General features: G+C 31.9%; 1 protein-coding gene across 1 annotated transcript in view; it reads right to left on the bottom strand.

Annotated features, from left to right (window-relative positions):
- LOC131849768 (uncharacterized) overlaps positions 1–15,566 on the bottom strand; it is a 98,756-nt gene extending 83,190 nt beyond the window's left edge. Inside the window, exon 1 of the mRNA XM_059199886.1 lies at positions 15,477–15,566. The gene's annotated coding sequence lies outside the window, so the exon portion shown is untranslated. The remainder of the gene's footprint in view (positions 1–15,476) is intronic.
- Between the last annotated feature and the right edge of the window lie 8,948 nt (positions 15,567–24,514).

Consider the following 24,514-nt stretch of genomic DNA (forward strand, 5'->3'; position numbering starts at 1 on the left):
AGGTCTATAATAGACCTACATGAATAAATATATTTGAGACTCGTATGATATGTCAAATCTACCGTCAGTTCGAAGTGCTTTAAAATAGTAACATAAATTAGCATAGGAAGTTTTTTTTTGTCTCGATCAGATTTAAACTGACGACCTCCTGTAGTTTAAAGTAGTTAACCACTAGGCTGCGACGCTCTACAATTATACTCTAGTTATATAATTATATTTATTGGTAATATTTAGTCATAACTCCTAACACACAATTATAATTATATTTTAATTTATTAATCGTAATATAACGACAAATCTGGTAGTATGAAATCAAAACAGAATGAAATTTATTTAATTGTAAAAAAGTAATAAAATCAGTTTTGTTGTCATTGTTTATGTATGTAATTATTTATTGTTTGCTAAATAAAATGTGAATAAAATCAGTCCCCAATTCATTATTTATTGATATATAAAATACAATTTAATCGAATACCTTCCCCATTTCGAAGTTGGTCGAAACATTGACCATAAAATACTTAACGCAACAAGAATTCTAACCTATCCATTCCCAAGGGATCGTAAAATCAACATTCATTCCAGTTTGCGACTCGAATAAAATAAAATTGAGCAATTCCCAGTACAGGCAATACGCAGGAGTGAACAGGGGAACAACTGATAGTTAAGAAAAAATATCGCACATATATATATTTCGAAATTAATAGAGAAATAATTATATTAGTTACTTAGATGTTCATGTACCAAAACTTTCATCCTATATTTCACCCCCTGCCAAATTAGTTTTCAGATTAAAGGTAACGTACATCCGTCTTCTTTATACAATGTGTCTTCATGCCAAAGATTAAGATCCGCTCAGCTTTAGTCGTGAAAATGTTACAAACAGACAGACACACTTCGACTTATATAATACTAGCTGAACGCCTTCATCTGATTCACATTTTTCCCATTTTAGTAATAGTTTTCAATATAGATACGCATACATATACGCATGGGTCGTAGCGTGGTATTATATAGACTTCCGCGATAAATGGACTATCCAATACTGTAATAATTTTCAAAACCGGATCAGTAGTATCGAAGACTACCTCGAACATCCAAACTTACAAACTTTACAACTTTTTAATGTATACTAATATTATGGAAATAAAGTTTGTGAAGTTGTAGGGGGTAATTTATAGATCTAATAAACTAATTATGAAAATTCTTTTAGTGTTGCATAGACAATTTGTCGAGGATTGTTATAAGTGACATAGCATCACGTTACGAGCTGAGTTGCATTAGAAAATGTTTCAAAATGGGGAAAATTGGACACAATGTTGCTTATGTCAGCTAGTGTTAGTATAAATTAGTATTTAGTAAATTAATATTAATATAATTTTCTTCGCATTATTATCAATTATCGTCATTTTACATCACAAAGTAAACGTCCGCTTATATATTTTTTAAGACAAGATGGAAAGAGCTAATTTTTTAAGAGATGGTATGATAATAGTAATGCACACGTTGCATGATGGGTAAACTGATCAGACATTTTCAACAGTTCATCACCTTCCACGGTGTGGTCATCCCATCATCCTTCAATATTGCCTCGCCATACTATACCATTAGTGTTAGCATCATTTCATAAGCACAGACTATAAAACTCACTATTTGTATTTCCCCCACGTTCCTCTATTGCTTGCACTTATTTTCAGTAGTTCACGTTTAATGCATGCTACCGTAATGGCGTCGTTTATATTGACTGTCTCACTTAATATCTTTGTGTACAGCATTCATTTTAATTTATTCATTGAACGACACCCCCTTCGGTAAACAATTGGAAAAGTTGGCGAGTTGCCATTTATACGCGTAGTTTACTAATTAATTTTAATATATCTGCGGATAATTATTCCTGATTATGGCAAGGAAAAATAAATTTTGGATTAAAAGATTCATCAGAATCGGTTAACACTTTACAAGATATCGCCTACAAAAATATCGTCATATTGATCTTATAGGTTTATGTTTCAATGAAGATCTTAGTCGATATAAAAAAAATGCTCCAGTAAATAAAATCTATACATATCATAGAAATTCAACTGTCTGAACGTTAAAGATATATGAGAAAAAAATAACATATTAATCAGTAGAACAGAAAAAATATTAGATACGAAACCACTCAAAATGAAATATCAAAAATGTTATTATTATTTTCATCTAACAGCATTTAAACAAAAGAAAGCTTATATGTATAATTAGTAAAAATCACGGGATCTTACCACGTTTTATAATTATTTGCAGTTTACCCGTGATCATGGTGATTGAAACACTGCTGAAATATCGGGAACTCGACTAATAAATATAAAACGTGGTAAGATCCAGTGATTTTTACTAATTATACGTATAAATAATGACCTTGTCAAGTATAAAACAGTATATAAAAGAAAGCTTAGTCATGAATGTGTGAAAACTGACGGTAATAAATAAATCAGTGGGTAACTCATAAAAAATATTGTTAAAATTGTTCTTTTTTTTAATTATTTTCATACTGTTAGCCGTATCTGGCCGCTACAGTTTCACCGAATTTAAAAAAGAGTGAGTGCAGAGAATAAACAACAAACCCGCGGAAGGACTTATGGAGCGGCTGAAGACCAACTTCCGCCTGAAATCATACGACTTCAATAATCAATTTGGGTGTAGTTTTCACTGATGTATTAGAAAATAAGATTCACTTAAAATATTGTGTCTGTTGTATTTAACGGTAGATTAAACAAAATACTTAAATTCAAGTTCATTTGAATAAAGATTTTTTTTATTCTTAATTTGTCTTAGTTTTCGAATAAAAAAAGTTATTAACTATTGTCATTACATAAGTGATATTTGGCGCATTCGTACCGAAGGGCTACAATATGGTTGTATTGTAAGAATATTATATACCTATAAAATTCTCATATCACACTGTTAGTAACCATAATCCTCCGAAATGGCTTGACCGATTTTTATGAAATTTTATATATATGTATTCAGTAGGTCTGAGAATCGGCTACTATCTATTTTTGATACCCCTGAGTGATAAGGGTTGTCCATCTCCAACATTTATTTTTTATTTTTTGCTCATTTGTTATTTTTTTATAATGAGGCATTAAAAACACATACAACCAAGTTTCACCCTTCTATCATCAACCCCTAATTTTAATAGCGATTTTAGTTTATATGGTAAAACAACATTTGCGGGGTCAGCTAGTTTTCATATAAATATATCTCTGTTTTATCTGTAACATTCGCGTAACTTGTGAATTCACGTCAAAAGTACGCAGTATTCACTGAGCATGACTCTGAATGTTGAATGGTTAACCTCTGATATTTAAAAAATACGGGAAAATAACTTCAAATAAAAGTTGATAACAAACTTGAGAATACTAACTTTTTCATTTCTTTTGTTGTCGATAGCACATGTTTATCATCTGCATTGTTTTCTATCATTCAGAAGCTTATTTTATAAGAAGTGTCAGAGAGATAAATGTATAGAGCAAGAAAAGGCAACGCAAGACTCATTTCACTTCTATGAATAAGAATACTTTATCGATTTAAAAAACAGAATAGATTCAATAAAGAAATCTTACATTTTTTTTTTAACATTCAATTTTTATAAATTTTTTAAACGATCTAGGCGAACCTGTATCGCGGGAGTCCACAAAAGAATTGCCAGATGTTAATAACTAGCACGGATCAGCGAGTAGAGTAGATTTAACATATCATAAGAACCTGCGAGACACCCAAATGAAAGAAGATATTTTAATTTGAATTGATAAAAATTTGATTTTAGTCGAATTTACTACTCTACATTCTAATGTAGAGTAGTAAATTCTACTAAAATCAAATTGAGAAATTCTACTAAAATCAAATTTTTATCAATTCAAATTTAAATATCTTCTAAATGTTAAATTTTAAATATCTCTATCTATAGAGAAATTTAAAATTTAACATACTACTAACTTTTTTTTATGAACATATGTTAAAAAATATGTTTAAAGTAATAAAAGAAACAGCTGAGTGATTATAAACCTTGAATGGCGGCAACAAAATAGTACGAGGCAACGTTCGAATTTCAAAATTAGATTAACAGTAACAAAACGTTAATAAATTAAGTCGTTAGTGAATTCTAAACATACCGTTATTTCACACGTAAGATGACGTAGGTACTTATAACATCTACTCTACAGTATTACCTTTATCACCTTAGTTTTACCACAGTATCTGGTGAATTTGCTCCCTCTTTGATAGGGATTTCTTTTTGATGGCTTGTGGTTTGGAATTCAGAAAAATTATTGCAAAGTTAAAATATTTCATAAGTAGGTACGTACTCATTAATATTTAATTTCTGAACACAAGTTCACTTCCTGTTGTTTTTTTAATTAAAATATCAGAACATTGTAGATAAATGTTATTCATAACTAAGTAGAATTTGTGTAAAGTCGTCTGCGTGGGTATCACCGTCTCACTTATTTTTGTAAGATGTATTTCTATTGAAAGCTAGGATAAGGCAGTGAAATTATAGGATAAGAGCATCATTACATAGTATAAAACAAAATCGCGTTCGCTGTCTGTCCGTCCTTATGTATGCTTAAATCTTTAAAACTACGTAACAAATTTTGAAGCGGTTTTTTTTAATAGATAGAGTGATTCTAGAGGAAGATTTATATGTATTATTAGGGCTCGGAATAGGTAGTGCAATTTTATGTACTTGCAGCAAGAAAGTCAACGTAAGCATGACATGGATAAGACCTTAAATCAGTTTGATTTCCGGGGACTTAAACCATGCAATGCAATGCAACTTATATAATTATAAAATCATGAAAATTACCCTTACTGTTTATTTTAGGTATATAGGTGAGTAGAAAAAAAACATGTTCAAATATTTATTGCAATTTAAAAGAAAAATCAGAGTGCAGTACAGTATTCCAAAGTTGACAATTATTCGTCATCGAATTCAAGATCGCCAACAAAATCATCATCGTCGGGTTTATTATAATATAAAACTATTATTTTTTCGGTATTACTGGGTGTCAAGGAATTTCTTTTGATATTCATTATCCATTTATACAGCGAAATAGAAAAGAATACCTTATAGGCATATCCATACTATTGATGTCACAAAATCGTAAGTACATAAAATTGTACTACCTATTCCGAGCCCTATATATACACGTATATCCGAGCGAAGCCGGGGCGAGTAGCTAATGACATCTAATTTTATGGACTACGTAGTCCTCCAGAATGACAACGTTACATGTACCACGGGCTGACATTATGTCTGTAGTGCTATTCATGTATAGCAGACAGTTACCACTTACCATCAAGTGTGCTGCCAGCTTGTTTCCTAGTTGCACTAGTGTTACCCACTCACTAATAGCTATGCCTCACTGTTGGGTTGACTGGTAGAGATCTCTTTTAGAGATAAGTCAACCTTTGCCCATTTTATATATAATTAAGTTTTCTACTCTATTTTAAAGTGCAATAAAGAATATATATAATTCCTTGCGGGATTTTCCCCATCACAAGCATTTGACTATACTTAAAAGAGATCCAGGCCTGGCTTTTAAAAAATGTATATGTAAAAACTTAAAACGAGATAACTTTTAATAGTTATGGAGGTAATAAAAAAAATTACCTTAAAACATTTGGTTGTTTTAGGAGAATTATATAATGTCCTTACTCGAACTTTGTTGGCAATACTGAACCTTTGGTTGTTTCTAATGGATGATATAATGGGCTTACTCAAACGGTGATGGCAACACTGAACCTTATCCCATCACGTGAAGTGACGTAGACACTCCTACACGTACTCTATGTGAATGAGAGCAATGTTGCAGTTCATATTGTTATATTGTATTTACGTACCTATATATTTATTGTTTTCTCCATCCCAAGGGCGAGGCAATATACGCTCGGCAACAAGTGTTGTGGTAATTTATTAACACTTGCACCTACTTTGTTGATTCTCGGTTGTTTTTATGGGGAAAATAATTTTTAATTCTTTATTTGCTTTAAATAGGTAATAGTTTCATATTCAGCTTGAACATTACCAGCATGAAAATTTAGAATAATATTAATATTTAAAGTTTAATTTTGAGAATAATGTTTTTCATTTATTCATCTGATACAAAATCAACTATGTAGGATAACATAAAAGGTCTCAAACATAATAGTAATTTAATAACTGAATTTTCTTATGTCAGTAACACCTGGTGTTAAGTCCGCCAAATGTACTGTTATTTTTTAAAACTGTATGCGCTAAAATCATATAAATTAAAAAAATATTTATTATCACATTATGAGGTGGGCGGTTGGGTACAAACCGCCCACCTCATAATTTGGCGGACTTAACACCAGGTGATAGGGGCAAGAGATCTATTGTGCTCGCTCTTTTTCAGAGTTCGCTACCTAGACCCGTCAGGGAAAAGAATTGAAGGATATTCTTAGGAGTGATGGTTTTTATCTCCTCAGTAAAAAATGTAAACTTTCCAAAGCTTCGAGGATTACCACTTATAAACAGGGTAGGTACTGGAACTCGTTCCGCACATTGCCGTTTAAAAGCGGTGTAGATATTACTTACTACTGTTTAATTAAAAGTAGTAAGTTTATTTATTCACATGTCTTTTTATTAAAGGAATCGGTGCCTAGTATAAAAAACCTAAGGAACAACTGCCCTATAAGATTTATTCGTGGCGTAGTATTGATTCCGTGCAGAGACGCAGTACCGAGATAGAATTTTCGTGATTTATACATAGATTCATTTCAATATTGCCATTATTGTTATACGAGTATAAAAATGTACGTAGTAAGTCTTGATGGTTTAGAAAAAATTGGATTGGCTAACGAAAAAAGGAGTTAGTATTGAGAATAAAATATATATAATAAATTGAATCATCTAAATTGGAGCAGAATTAATGAAAGTATTGTGTTATATATCGTACTAATATTACAAATACGAAAATTTGTAAGATCTATATAAATGAATGGATAAATGATTGTTAGTTTTTCACTCAAAAACTACTGAACGGATTTTGATGCAAGAAGAACATCTTAATAATATTATAAACGAAATTTTGTGAGTTTTGGAAATTTGGTTTTCGAAATTATGGATGTTTGTTTCTCTTTCACGTAAAAACTACTGAACGAATTTTGATAAAACTTTACAGTAATATAGCTTATACATCAGAATAACACATAGTGGTTTCACCTGCATTAAATTTAAAAAAAAATACGGCATTTTATTTGAAATTTAATGCAGGTGAAACCACGGGCCCAGCTAGTACAAGATAAAATATAGTTTAATACATTATATCCTATTTTAAAACGTATATTAAATACACAAATTCATTTATAGCAACAGTTTTGAAATAGACAGAGTGAATGACAGTTTGTGATGTTTTTTGAAGCAAAATAGCAAATCCCTCCACAATAACAGACCTCCATCAATGTTTTCAAGTGACAACTTGTGCATAATTCAATTTTAGAAACCAGATGTCTGTCACAACTGTCAAACTAAATTGCTTAGGGAACAATGCAAATATTATTTACTAATATTCTTTAATGTATCGTACATTTCTCATTTTTTTATTTTCTACAATGGGTGCACTCGACTTCATGCGCGCGTATTATCGTAAAATTTTATTATTTACCTAATTATAATTATTGCGAGAACAGGCTTTGCTTGAGATTCCCAATAGTTAAAAATATTTTCATCAAAAATGTTTCAATTAAAGATGATTCTGAATATTTTTTTGACATGTATAACACAATACACTCCTTACTAGTATTATAAATGCGAAGGTAACTCTGTCTGTCTAATCTCGCTTTCACGCCAAAACTACTAGACAGATTTCAATGAAAATTAGTACACAGATAGTCAAGACCATGAAGAAAGAGATAGGCTACTTTTTGATGTGATAAAAGGGTCGTAAGGGGTTGAAAAGGAGATCGAAATTTGTATGGAAGTATTCATTTTAATGCTAGAAGCTTAAATAATATTTTTAAGCTGTGGGTTAAATATAAATATGACAGTAAGAGTTTGTAAAAATGTAAGGGGGTAAAATAAAATAGGGGATGACCATTTGTATGGAAAATCGTAATGTTTTTTAATTAGAATATTGAATATAAAAACTGCATCAAATCCGTTAAATAATTTATAAGACATAAGCGAACAGATAGCTGTGCCGACTCCATTTTATACTATGTAAAGATTATCTACTTCATTTGGTTATTTTTCGCTTTTTTTCGTGTATTTTTAATATTGTTATATATATATAATATTAATTAGGAATTTAACATAGTTTTAAATATGTATTGTATGATTTCTATATATCTGTATCTTTGGATATATCTTCGTAACGTTGTTGATAATAAACATAAAGAAAATATTCTGTTGTATAATTGTAATATATATGTAAATATAATGTTTCTTTCGTGATAATTTTGGTGCTCTGTAAATTTTTTTACGTTATATGACTCATGAGGAAAAAGTTGTCCTACCCTGCTTTAGAAGTACATGCTAAAATCCTCCTTACCTATATAGAAATATGGTTGGCAATTTGTCTACACTTATATCATAAAGAGGAAATATTTAATGTTTATCGTTTGCAATGGATTAATATGAAAAATACTCAAATTAGAGGTTATTGAATAAATAAAATTGGAGTGTCTGTTTGTAATATTGAAATAACCGTCTTTTACTACATACATATGAATACAAATACGGTACGTACATATAACATAATTTACGATTTTTGTCTGTCTGTCTGTTTGTTCCTGCTAATCTCTGAAATGGCTGGACCGATATTGACGATTTTTTTTCTAATGTAATTAGACTTTTATTGTATTATTTATATATATATTTAAAATACATTTTCTATTGTTCTATTATTTGTTCAAATACAATAAACATATGTAGCGTTTATTTTTTATATCATTGTTTTGTCATATAAATTAATTGATGTAATATATGTCATTTTATAAAAATTAGTTATAAACCTATTATCAGACCTACTGAATATACATATAAAATTTCATCAAAATCGGTCAAACCGTTTCGCGGGAATACAGTTTCAGGAATATAAACAGAAAACCTGTTGTAACTAAAAATATAATATAAAATATATACAGTCCTTAGAAACATTAATAATTAAAAACGGTACATATACCAAAATAATATTTTTTACAATTTTCATCTGTCTATCTGTCTGTCTGTTTATTCCGGCTAATCTCTGAAATGGCTGGACCGATTTTGACAGGACTTTTTTTGGCAGGTAGCTGATGTAACAAGGATTAACTTAGACTACTTTTATTTTAGAAAAATAAAGTTCAATTCCACGCAGACCAATTCGCAGGAACAGGTTGTGATTAATATGAAACGAATTGTTATATACTAGTTTTAAGTTTAACGTAGAGCTAAACATTATATTAATATGTGAAACAATGTCATCCGTCGTCTGTATAGGTGCATGAATAGCTTCACCGACATCGCGTTATTATGTGTCGTCTACATGTCATACGATGGCATTCCGGAGGACAAAGATGCCACGTCTCTATAAACTGTAATATTACCCTTCACACTGGATTAAACAGCTTCTAAAGCAAGCTACTTGGCGCCAGAAATAGGCGAGACAGCTGTGACTACACAAACGATTTCGTATAAAGTTAAACAAAGTGTACCTGATGCTACTACGATCCAGGTTTCATGTTTGGGGATCGTTCTTACCTGTGTTGGGGACACACATACAAGAACTTTCACGTTTACTAATATGACGTATGTCTGGCCGTCTCTTGCTCTATACGTTTACATTCAGCCGCTAACCCTGCTACTCGCGCTGCCGGAAATATTGCCGGGCGACAACTGAGTGAGAGGGCTGAATGTAAAAACACGCTGCCACTCGCGTTGCCAGTCCTTTGATTCGCGCACGCAAAACCGACAATCGAGGGAGCGCCGGGCAGCGCGAGTGGCAGCGCCAATGGCATGGGAAGTGTTTCCACTCGTGCTTACACTCACGCGCTGCTCACTTCCCTGCCCACTCGGGCTGGATGTAAATTGGGCTTGAGACAAATTTCACCTATTTCAGAGTCAGTAGAAGGGTGAGATATAATAATAATAATTTACTCAGCATCATAATACAGAGTAAAAAATAAAAAACTCGATGTGTTGAGTGAAAGACTTAAGTGTGTATAAATATATATATAACTACTGCATTTATCTGACACATTTAAGATTTTTGTACTTGGAGTAAATATTTTTTTTAATTATGTTTCAAAGACGAAACTGATATTGATACGAATGGCAATACTTGAAAGAGGTATCAAGGGCATCACATGATGACGTGTGTACTTCATGCTATCCAAGTGACGGTAGCTCCTTACCACCAGGTGAGCTTACAGTTTATTTGCCATTCCAGTAACATTAAAAAAATACTTATCAGAGCTAAACTGACAAGATTTCAGAATAAATTGAAAACGAACCATCTGCATACGGCGGATCGGATAAAAAAAGCAAAAACAGTGTGCAATCAAAATGAACCCCGTTTGAAATCCCAGGTTAAAATTACTGTGCCAGCTAGCACTTGAATTGAATAATCCTTAGTGATTTTCAGTTTCACTTCGATTACATAGGATGAACCTTTGCACAACTTCGTCTGCGTTTCATTTCGCCACCTTTTGCAATATTTTTCTATATGCAAAAGTGTTATACTGCTTAAACCGTTCCTCGACAACTGGACTATCCAACACAATAAGAATTTTGACATTTGAATCAGTAGTTCCTGAGATTAGCGCGTTCAAACAAACGAAAAATACTCTTCAGCTTTATAAATACACTAGCTTTTGTCCGCGTTGTGGCACTGGTGTCAGAGAGGTTGAAGAGTAATCGTCTATCATGGTATGGACATGTAATGCGTAGGAACGAGGATAAAATTTAAAAAAAGGTTTTCTTCGGTGTTTTGAAATCCATATGAATGTGGATGGTTATAAGGGCAGAGGAAGGCCGAAAAAGAGATGGATGGACTGTGTGAAAGATGATATGGTAAAAAAGGAAGTAAATAACGCGATGACTGCGAACAGGGATGAATGGAAGCGAAAAACATATTACGCCGACCCAAAATAAATGGGATAAGGAAGAAGCAGATGATGAGCTTTTGTCCGCGTTAATTTATGCCCTTAGGGGTGGAATTTATCAAAAACCTTTCTTAGAGGATGCCTACGTCATAGTAGGTTTATGCATGCAAAGTCTCAGCCCGATCGGGTTAAAATTAAAAAGTTTTATACAAACTTTCATCCCCTATTTTATCTCCTTGGGGGTAGAATTAATCAAAATACTTTCTTAGCGGATGCCTACGTCATAACATCTACCTGCATGCCAAATTTCAGTCCGATCCGTCCAGTGGTTTGGGCTGTGCGTTGATAGATCACTTGTCAGTCACCTTTGAGTTGTACATATATAGATATAGATTTGATTAAAGGAAAAAATGTTCCATTATTCATTACAAATTAACAAATATGCAAACAGTAAATTCTTTTCATGGTTAAGCCAAGTAGTCCATTCATAATATTATTACAAACTCGAGGCTATGTCTGTCTGTCAGCCTGTTTATCTGACCTTTTCAAGAGTAAACGGTTGGATAGATCTAATTGTTGGATAAAAAGATATATCTTTTATAACAAAAAAATAATCTGGAAGGGATGAAATAGGGGGTGAAAGTGCAGACGAAGTCAAGGGTTAAATAAGAATTAGGTAACTAGCAGTATACATAAAGTGACGATATTTTTTTGCTCCACTTTCGCAACATGATGGAACTGATCTCAATAAAAATTATACAGTCCAATGATGAAACTCAGCGAAAATTTGCATACAAATAGCCTGCGCCATGGAGATGGTCAGAACAATTTTATGTCCGGATAACCAATCTCATAGTGAATGATTGTTATTTAACTATGATAATGCACTTTTCGAAATGACGTGGTATAGTAGTTCCTACCTCAAATTGGACTCAAAAGTCTTAAGTTCCAAACTGCCCGACATCAATTGTTATATTTCTGACTAAGTCTCCAGCAGGGATGTTATGGATATGAAATTTCGGATACGGATATGTTTCGGATATAGGAACGATTATTATACCGGATACGGATACGAATGCGGATATGAAATTATTTCGGATTATCCGTTAGTTTCGGATAATTTCGGTTACGGATATTAATTTTTAAGGAATTTCAAAAGTAAAATATAAATAGCTAATAAAATACACCGCTAAGAAAGGATTTTGATTAATTCTACCCCCAAGGAGATAAAATAGGGGATGAAACTTTGTCAATATTAAACTGATCGGGCTGAGACTTTGCATGCATAAAGCTACTATGACGTAGGCATCCTCTAAGAAAGGCTTTTGTAGTTACATAATGTGTCTCAATTAGGCTCCGCTCCTATCCGATATTATCCGTCGGTTATCCGATAGTTTCGGTTACGGTTACGGAGCTCCGTAACATCACCACTCTCCAGTAATAACTCATTATCGTTTACAAAGCAAACTCATCCAAATATTATACACATTTGCCAGACGTAGAGTAAAAAGTTATCTGTAGCAGCTGCTAAGCAAGCTGCTTGGGCGACTTTGTGACATGTGCTTCAGTTGTAGGATTATGTACCTGATAAAAGGCATGACATCTTAGTCTTTTGGAATAGTAAGGCATGAGCTGCATCACGGGTGTCACGTGATAACCTGACGTTCGGAATGCTGTTCATGTACATATATATAGACGACCGTTACCGTTTACTATGATGTACCTACCATAAGCTGTTTACCATAGCTTATATTTCGCTCAATTTACATAATATCTTCTTAATTTATAGCCTATGTGTTATTCTGATGTATAAGCTATATTACTGTAAAGTTTCATCAAAATCCGTTCAATAGTTTTTGCCTTAAAGCGTAAGAAACATCCGTCTTAACCTCTCAAACTTTCGCGTTTATAATATTAGTAAGTTTTTTTCATTACAGGAGAATCAGTAACAAATTTAAATTGACACGATATTGACGACCTCGGTGGTATAGCGGTTAGCACACCGCTTTACGACCGATGATCGCGGATTCGATTCCTCGCACGGCACAAACATTTGTATTCATGAGTATGATTTTTGTATCGGTCCGCTTGTTTTCTATGTATAATATGTATGTATTTACAAATAAAAAATATCTATGTATATGTATCAGTTATCTAGTAGCCATAACACAAGCTTTAGCTAAGTTAACTTGGTTCTAGATGGCGCTGTGTGAATTCTCCTGAGATTATTATCATTATTATTATTATTCTTATTTTATCTCTTTCTTTCTCTTCTTTTATACATTTAAAAGAAGGTAATACTCATCTACACGGGCCTTAGCCAAGTGTGGGAGAGGTTGTGCTGGGTCAAGATATTGTTGAGGAGGTTAAGAATTTTCGGGTTATGCGACAGGTATTTAATATTGTGGTTTTTTATGGGAGATATTTTTTGGAAGGGTGAATATTTAATTATTATTATTATTATTATTGGTGTTGGAATTCGAACTCGAACTCAAAGCCGGTGGAAAGCCACAACGCTCTTTAAAATTCATTCACTAAATCTATTGTCGTAATTTATACCTGAAGGTTAAACGACCCTTTTTCTGTACAAATACCTTACAAACTTTTGCATTCAAAGTTCAACATTAATTAACTAAACAGTAGAATTAATGTAAAGGTTATATTATTTCGGTTGTCTACTAAACACACAACTTTGGACTTCTGTAGGTAACGTTCAACATACAGTTGGCAGGTTATTAGAAAAGTTTCACAGAAATTTTCTAGCGCGTTGATTCTTACTTGCACAGTACTAGTGAGAGATATACCAAGGGAATATAAACCATTTTGGTCAAGAAACAAAGCAGAAATCTTAATGTCTTTGTATTTTGTATATTTAGTGTTAAGATCATTAATTGGCATGACATGTTAAACTAAACAAAATAAGTACATATATATATTTTTTACATACATACTGGGAGTATCGGTGTAGATATCCATACTCCCATATTAACATTATAAATTCCAAAGTATGTATGTCTGATTGTTACCGCGTCACTGTCGAATACTTGAACGGATCTGAATAAAATTTAATATATAAATAGATTGTATCACAAGAACGAACATTGGCTATCTTTAAGTTAAAAAAAGCATACGACGTCGAGAGTAAGATCTAGTCTTTATAAGGAAATTGTAAAATCGTGACCAGACCAAAGCTTCCGATTAGTCTGTGTTTAACTAAGTGTTAAGGATGCTGCACCACCCTAGATTTGTTTTTATATTTTGGACAATTTTTTTTTATAAGACAGGAAGTGTCTCATTTTATTTCATATCTACTAAATTACTCAAAAAGAGATTATCGCTCGTACTGCTATTTATTTCTTTTTTTTTAATACTAACTGACGTATTATACAGCTGAAATGTTAGTTTGATTGAAAACGCTAAAAATAAGAACTGTAGTTTAAATTAAAAAATCATTTTATCGTTGGAAAAAGTCTATAAGACTATATAATGACGCTACGATTAATAGGAACTGAGCTGTAATGAAAAATATTGCAAGAACGGCAGATGAAGATCTCAATGGACATTATACTTCCTCTATTATCACAAACGAGTAATTTTATCTTTGCCAAATTACATTCCATACGATTAAATAGCAGTTCAGGCAAACGTCAGTATCGTAGAATATATACATGCAGTGATATATTATACCAAAATGAAATCTTAAAACAATAATAAAAAAGTATACTCTGATGATCGAAAACACTAAACGATTATTCTGTGATATGGCATAGGCTCGACTCACGTTGTATGTATATCTATTTATTTGAGGAAGTGGGTACTTATGCCGATTGTTGATCACCACAAAGTGGTTGTATGACCCAATACAAGTATACCTACTCAGAGTTATAAGTATTTATTTATAAATATAAATAAAAATATAGACAAACAAGTCTCGGCTGGAATAAGTGGGAAATATAATTAAATTTTATCACAAAATACTTAATCCTGAATTTGTTAAAAACCAATCAAGGTGTTAGGTCGCGTCATAAAAAAAAATATTTACTAGGTATACCAATAAAAATCATAAAATTGTAATAACATTGTATAGTCAAGAAAATAAAAATAAATTGTTTTATTACGCCAACCTACTGCTTTAGGAGGCGTCTAACGAACACAAATTGATGTCCCATTGAGATGATAAAACGGTAAAGATCAATACGATAACGCCCACACGCGATAACAAAAAACTAATATTATGAGTGGCACATAAAAAACATTTAGAAAAATTGAAAAATTGTTAAAAAAAAACAACGCATTACTCGCATGCCGAGTCGCGTCAGTCAGACGGTTCTGTTGAGCGTCAAGCAACAGGTATTCAAATATGTTGTTTAAAAATCTACAAAAAAATAACTTACCGGTTTAAACAATCCAATATTATTTATTATAAATCACTAATAAACGATTATTTTGTACTGTATCTTTCACAACTATTACAATGCACTGTATTTGGTATCAACACGATTATAAGAACACGTCCGTTCCTAACGGCGCGGCACAGACGACTGGGGAAAATTTATAGGAAATTATTATCAGAAACACGAGGGGAATGGAATCCTTTTCAGGTTGTTAGGGGGCGATAATAATGGCCGAGACGTTCGGCCTGGGAACGACGGACAAACGGGATGTTCATTTTGTCATAATATATTATGCCAAGTTTCGATCGTTATTAACTTTATGTGAATTATGATGAAGCTCTTTGAAGCTTATTAGTGCTATTCACAGATACTTTGATATTATAAACGGAAATTAGAGATTTGCTACTCAATAACGCCTAAACGACTTTACTGATTTAAATTAAATGTACATAAACGACATAGTATAAATTAAAAGTACTACTGTGGCACACTTTGCACACATTCTACAAGTGGTTACCTCTATCTCACCTATTTCAGCTGCCAAGCATAGTGAGCTGTATTTCAGTCGAGATAAAGTAGTGAAATTACAAATAAAGTGGACATATATATTACGTAACATCTTAGACAACGTATTAGTTATGTCACAAAGGATACGTGGTGCTGTTCATGTATATAGGCGACGGTTACCACTTACCACTTACCACAACTTACATGCTAATACCATCACATACCTACTTAAAAAAATAACTTAGGTCACACAAGTAATACGTCCACAAAAAAACAATTCTAAAATTTGTCTGCAAAAGTTCATGTGTCTCTTAGACCTGTGCCTGTCGTTGTTATTTCTGTTTGTGTGTCTTTTATTTCTGTTTTGTACCGTAAATAAAATGTCACAGTGACTGTCGACTGTGGCGGCAGTTGGCACATGTCAATTTTACCCTTGGAGCATATAATACGAAGGCACCTTTCAATGATCATGCTCTGATATAGGTTTTGTGAATACGAATGACAAGACATTTCTTAAAGATAACATTATTCTGATAAGCATATGATAAAATAAAATATAGCCACTTTTGCTGTTATTATTTTATTAAATTGTAAAGGCACAAAAACTGATGATACGTGATGGAAGTGACAACAGAATCAGAAATAATTTGTATTTAAATAACGTTAATACATGCAATTTAATTTTGTAAACTAGTACCTATTTAAAGTAAGCTTAGTCTTAAGATGAACACCTGGCGCATTGCTCCCCCGATCGCTACCCTATACCATTCCAACGGGAATCGAAGTTACAACATCCTGTGCTACTTATGTTATGTCTTAGAACTACTTTATTTTTAATATTTTTTTAGTTAGTGACATCCTGACCAAAGTGTCGAACACCCAAGGTGTTGTAAATCACCCTTAGGGGTGAACTGAAGTTGTGTTCTTCACGCAGGAGCTGGCCGTCCACTATATTCCGAGTTTGGAGTGGAATTCCCTCTCCACTCGCCTCCATTTTCCAAGACCAGCTGCGGACAGCATAATTAGATTTGTTCTTAGTTTCTGCAGCATTTTTCATTAATGCTCCTCTCCTATTGGCTGTAAGCTTCCCAGATAAATAGACTCTCACATACTAAAAGAAATTAAAATACGAACTAGTAGTTTGTGAAATTAGCGAGTTAACTTAAGTAAACTAAACAAACTCTCCAGCTTTATAAGAAGAACAAATATGTTTATTGTTATATATAAGAGTACTAAATAGTTTTGAAATAATTTTATTGCATACAGGACAACAAATAGAAGATGTCACCTCGATAAATGAACAAGATGGTTGCCAGCACTGTACATTAAAATATTAACTGTTGTCATAACGTTAATAATCTTCAGATAGGTATCGTAAAATAAAGATAAAATAGCACATTAAATATTATGTATTTATTTTGTTACAGTACACACTACAACACATAACAACAATAATATTTACATGTTTTTTTAACGTAGGCAAACAATCTGACGAGCCAACTGACGGTTCCTACGTACCTTACACGGCTCGTCAGATTGTTTATATTGTTACTTTTAATATTATAAATGCGAAAGTAACTCAATCTGTTTGTCTGTCGAACTACTAACCGATTTAAATAAAATTTGGTGCACAGATAGTCTAGACTCTGAGAAAGGACATAGGCTACTTTTTAAAATAAGTATTAAGTAATAAGGATTGTAAGACGTTGAAAGGGAAGACAAATGTTTGTATGAAAGTATATTTTAAAGTTAGAAACATAAAACTTATTTTTAGCCTATTAATTAAATATTAATAAATATGACTTTCAAATTTTGGTAAAAATTTTACCCTTAAAGGGTGAAATAAAATAGAGAATGAAAGTTTTTATTGAAACTCGTCATTTTTGAAGCTAACACTTTTTCCTTTGGCTTTTTATGATTAGCCTAAATAATTAAAAGTACTATCCAAAGCCACTATTCCACGCGTACGAAGTCGCGGGCACAGCTAGTAGATACATACTCGTAAACATCATAGACATTACGTCATTGGGGTACACCTGTGAAGCCACTGGAGGAATAAGACGTCATTACTACCTTATTACTTCACTGACCTATCTCTTCCTTCAAACGGAACACATCGCACAAAGGAAGATGCTGGCAGCTGATATACGTGAATCGTAGGTAAACAATTGACATTGTATACTATTTCTTTATAAAATATACAATACTGGTTATTACCCGCGGCTTCGCTCCCATTGAATCCATTAAATAAGTAACGGATATCGTTACTATAGAAATGAATCAATATGATGAATATACTTAATAGCAAACTGTTGATATTATTATTTTTTTGTTTTTTAATAAAATATTTGTTTTTTTTAAATAAAAAGCATATAGGACGCTTTTTACTATAGGTTCATTCTAATATCTTCAAGAAGATGTGTACAAAATTTCATGATGTTCGGTTCAGTAGTTTTTGCGTGAAGGCGTAACAAACAACCCTATTTTTACATTTATAATATTAGTAAGTATGTGTTAATATATATATATACAAATCTTTGATTGGATTCTCTATATAGGTCGCAGTGCTACAGGTCTTAATACCTGACGATAGCCCAAATCCTCAATAATAAAAAACATGTCAGAACGTATTTAATAAATATTTTTTTAACTAACAAGTTCAAGATCGTACGCTGTCGTATAATTCTATTCCAGTCGCTAGTCGTCAAGTCATCTCGCCGAGTAAATTGAATTCGACAACTTATCTCGAAGGTTTCCTATTCACTTTGTGATACCTGAAGGAAGATTAGGCGCTAATAGATCATTCCGACTTAACTATTGGATATTAGGGCTTAGACCAAACCGCGGTTAGCACTTCGTAGAACTCGTAGCACAGATAATAATAATAATAATAATAATAATAATCTCAGGACAATTCACACAGCGCCATCTAGACCCAAGTTAAGCTAGCTAAAGCTTGTGTTATGGGTACTAGATAACTGATACAAATACATAGATATATTTTTTTTTTGTAAATACATACATACTATACATAGAAAACACCCAGACCAATACAAACAATCATACTCATGAATACAAATGTTTGTGCCGTGCGAGGAATCGAACTCGCGACCATCGGTCGTAAAGCGGTGTGCTAGACCACTAGACCACCGAGGTCGTCAGAGATAAAGAAGAGATAAAATAATATTGCATACTCGTAGGGTTTATTTAAAAAGAAAGTCATGCTTTGCAGATTAAATACAAAGCACAACTCATGGTTCACTGGTAGAAAATGCCATTAGGTGTTAAGTCCGCCATATGTACTTTTTACCTGTGTATTACGTGCATTAAAGTTATATAATAAAAAAAAATTATCCATTATTTTTTTTTTATTTAAATAACTTTAAGAGTTTTCAAATATTCAAATAAAGTATTTTTTTTATTCTACCGCTAATTTGTTCAGATTCAGTTAAGAAGATTGATAAAGAAAGGTAGGTCCTATTGCTCTTTTAAACAGATGTTGTTCAAAGTAGAAACTTACAAGAGTAAAATATTAAATTAAAAAAAGTTTTGATAATAAACAAAATCAATGACAGTAATATGGCAGAACAGTCCCTCCTTTCTGACTATAAGCAATAACTCAAAATGTGCTGCTAAAAACATTAACTATATTATAGTATGTATTTGAGGTCTGGCTTAGTCCTTTTGTTTTTTCTGACTATTATAATGATATTAACTATAAACCTTAAGCGTTAGGCTATAAACGAAATAAAATTTCAAGTATTGCATTCCAACAACGACACGAACTTGTAAAAGTTGCCAAGGCTAGTCTCCACGAGTTTATTATAACTGCCTACCATAAGGCTAATCGTATGCTGTTTCCCGTCTTCGTAGTTTTCGTTGTAGAACTTTCTTATCCGCCTACATCATTGCCTCGTCTAACATATAATATATCACGCAATACCAACATAAATCCTTATTTTTGTTTTTCAACTAAATGGTATTCTTAACATCATGACACTTATACTTAATGTTTATAATCGATAAATATAATTTCAGTTATTTACTGATTACTTATTTTGTTTGTTATGACAGGGTACAAATATCTTAAGAAATAAATTTATTATTAATTTTATCGAAAACTATAATAATTAATATATATAATAATTTATCTATACATATAAATAAAATTGGAGTGTCTGTATGTATTATTGAAATAACCGTTTTTTGCTACATGCATATGAATATAAATACGGTACAGACACCAAATTAACATTTTTTACTATTTTTGTCTGTCTATCTGTTTATTCCGGCTCATCTCTGAAATGGCTAGACCGATTTTGACGGGACTTTTTTTGGCAGGTAGCTGATGTAATAAGGAGTAACTTAGGCTACTTTTATTTTAGAAAAAAATCTTTTATTTTAGAAAATGTAAGTTAAATTCCACGCGGACGAAGTTGCAGGTAAAGCTAGTCAGTAAATATAATTTCAGTTTTTACTGATTACTTGTTTTGTTGTAATGACAGAATACAATGATCTTAAGAAGAAAAAAATATTATTAATTTTACCGAAAACTATATATCTATAACATCGTAAATATATTGAAAAAATCATTCACAAACATATTTTTTAATCAAAATCAAACGTATATAAATATATTTTTATATAATATAGGTGGTTAAACTATAGTAGAGGAGGTTAAGTCAAAATGTATGATAGTTTAACTATTATATATTTTGACTATACTATGATCTCTATACCACAGATAACATAATATGATATTACATATCTATACCATGATACTATGAGATTCTTTAATGGAAGCATTAAACAATCTCATAGTATAGGAGATAATTACACATATTTGTGATAATAGTTTACTATTGTCACAATTGTGTGGGATGTAAAATAATAGCTGAGACTGTCTGGTCTACCCTTTGTGTTTATTCTCAACTAGCCCACGAATACTAACAAATTCTCGTCCCGAAATATGTATACCTGTGACGAATTAAGAATAAATGTATCAAAAATTCTTTTCATCCCAGAAGTATTAGAAAGAGCGGATTACCAAGATTAGGTATAAATAATATTTGTCATTAAAATGTGTGAAATAAAAACTTTACCTTTACCCGAATAAATTTAAATTTCTACTAAGATATTCTTCTCAGATTTTCCTTTGCCAGCCCGGTCGGATCATAAAACAAAACTTCGATATTATAGATTCATCGGCAAAGTTTTCCGACCCTTCTGAAAAGATATTAGTAACTAGCTAATAGCCGTGACTCCGTCTGTACACACTCACCACCTATTTCTTCTCTTGCAGATTGTTTTTTGAGATAAAAGATAGTCCTAGGTCCATTCTCGAGATACAATCTAGTTCAACGCCAAATTTCATTAAGATCCGATTAGTTCTAAAGTATTAACGTACGGACATACATTTATAATATTATTAGTATGGACACAAGATAATATTACATAGTATGGATAAGGCCATATGGATATTTTTTCACCACTGTATTTGCAATTGCCTCACATTTCCATGACCTGAAAACACTTCAAAAAGACAAATTAATTGAATTATGATATTTTTTTATTTAACCTATATACGTGACAATAAAAATATATTTAACTAAAGTACTACGTCAAACCACATTTTAAAATAATCACCAAATAATTCACAAACATAATTTTTGATCAAAATTCGCCATAAAATGGACTTAAATATGATATTTATGTACTATAAGGACTCTGCACCTCTTACTAAATTACAAGAATATTTGCACATACCGTCGCTTCAGGGCAATCTTCAGAGACGGAGTGTTTTAGAGAAAAACGTTACTAACAACTTAATTCTGAAAGAATTCAACTTGAAATTCGTTTCCGATACACAACCTAAAAACAACCTTATCGAAAACGTAGCAAAGTGTAAAATTCTCTATGTATAAAAATTTATGTAACCTGTTGCTGTAAAACAGTTTAGGCCGTGCCCGCGTTTCGTTTACATATCTAATTCTTTTAGACTCTCCCTCGTCTCTAACGCCCTGGTAATTTTATAAAAATAAACAGTAAATAACTTGTAACGATAACGTAATTTCAAACGTGTTCTTTATTTTAAATAAGACATTCAAATTGTGCCGGAGTCTCGACTTCATATAAGTACTTTCTATCAACTATGAAGTTTTGGTAGTTTTATAAAAATTAACGGCACAAAAATTCAAAACAGACCATCATGAAAATAATAATATCTCAGGAGAATTCCCACAAAGTCAGTCATTTAATACCAAGGTAAGCAGTGCTTGTGTTATGGATGCTAGACAACCGATATTAATACAAAGAAATGTTTATACCGTATTAGAAATCGAACCCACGACATCAGAAGCAAGGCGGTGTACTAAACCACTAAATCACCGAGACCATCTATATATCCGTTTGATCCTGAAAACAGAAATGTACTTTCATATGTACAAGACTACATAAATTGGTGAAATTTTCTTAATAAACTAAAGTACATAGCTTGTAGGTGGGTGACATCTGATATCACCATTTCTAGATACTTCGTGATATTAGATATATCATACACTCAAACCCTTTGACTGCGGTATTTCCCTTGGTCTTAATTAATCTTATATATGAAAGCTATAATATTACCATACAATAGAAACTTGCTGGGATTTTGCTACCAAGGAATTTCAGGTGAATTTAGGCACAAAAGCATGATTAACGATATGTCAGAAAGCATTTTGTTGACGCCCCTAAATAAGCCAACATATAGATAAATGACAAGCCTTCTGCTATGCAATATAAGTCTTAAATGTTCATCAATAAAGAAGGAAATGGAATGGTGGAATGTATTTGTGTTTCTTTACTTTAGCCAAAAATTGGTTCGATGACCGAATTAGGGGTTGGTTTATAATATTTTGATTAATTGACTTTTTTGCTGCTACGCAGTTGAGCCGTTGATTTTTTTGCGTTCTAAACAATAAATACGTGAATTTATTGCTAACTGTACTCGAAACTTCGATATGAGAAACAATAAATCATCGAAATTTTCACATGAACCGATAACATTTTGCTTACATCTCCTGAAAAAAACCACAGACTGAAAGAGATGGCATTATTCCGTTACAATTAAAAATAGAGATGTATAAAGTAATATTATATAAACGAAAGATTGGATTTGATTGTATGTATGTTTATGGAGAAACAACAAAAAAATACGACCGATTGTAAAATCTTTAATAAATTGTTATTGTTTTAAAATTAGAAAAATGTGTAATAATAAAATAAACGACTACTATTTATATAACACCATATAGTCTTAAATTAAGCAAAAGTTAAACTATCAGTATTAAATAACTGGTAGGAATACTTAAACACGTTTTTAGTGCATAAATCTCACTAATATTATAGACACTAAAGTTTGTGAGTATGGATTTGTATGTGTGTTACTCTTTGACGAAAAAATTACTGAACAGATTTTGATGAAACTTTTCAGTCGTATATCTTATACATTAAAATAACATATAGGCTATAATTTAAAAATATATTATGTAAATTGGGCGAAATCCTTACTCCTTACTAATATTATAAATGCGAAAGTAACTCTGTCTGTCTGTCTGTTGAAAGAGAGATGAAGATTGTATGGAAGTGTCGTCATTATCAAAGCTAGATGCTTGAAAATTATTGTTTAGACTGTTGATTGAATTGTATGTAATTTTGTATACTCACTTTTAAAGCTAAATGGATGAAACTTTTTTATTTGGCTTTTATTGGGTTAGGTCATTAAATATTTTTTCATTATTTACGTGGTCGAAGTCGCGGGTACAGCTAGTACAAAGATAAATGTCAAGTAAGTGTGATGCAGACGAAGTTCGGTCAGCTAGCAATACATATAGAAAACAATTGGAACAACACCCAAATATCAATAATATGATTATTTGTAACAAACAAACAAACAATCCGACTATTGAATAAAAATGTGTGTACTGTGCGAGGAACCGATGGCAGTATGGAAAATTGGTGGAACATTGAAGTCTTCATAACACTTGCCCCACAATAAAAAGAGTATAATGAAAATCAAATATGATTTAAAATAACGTGCACTTTTATAAAAACAAATGAATGAAGCTATATTCGCATTGTACTGAGATTTATTTTCGTGTTCCTTTTATCATACGTTCCTTTTACTGCATCGTCCATTTTTCTTTTTCCTACAAAAGCATGAATATTTTATAATATCAAATCCATATTCTACAGTATATTATATATAAAAGGCAAGAGCAGAAAACTATGCAGTTTTATATGTGAGGCAAATCGATTTTTTTTTTGGTGTGTGTTAATTTATATTTCACACTAACTTTTCCAATGAAGGAAATATGGATAAGCTGACAATCCTCTAGCTACCTCGTGTGTTATAGAAGTCGTAATGGTATATTGTTAGCTATGTCTCTCTGCAATAATGTAGCTTTCAAATAGGGTAACAGCTTCTCAAGTCAATGCAGTCATTTCAAAGTTACATTTCTCATTAAAAAAATCCACTCCTTATAAAAATA

The sequence above is a fragment of the Achroia grisella genome, unplaced genomic scaffold (genome assembly GCF_030625045.1).
Source record: "Achroia grisella isolate CSIRO2021 unplaced genomic scaffold, CSIRO_AGI_Agris_v1 utg660, whole genome shotgun sequence".
Classification (NCBI taxonomy): Eukaryota; Metazoa; Arthropoda; class Insecta; order Lepidoptera; family Pyralidae; genus Achroia; species Achroia grisella.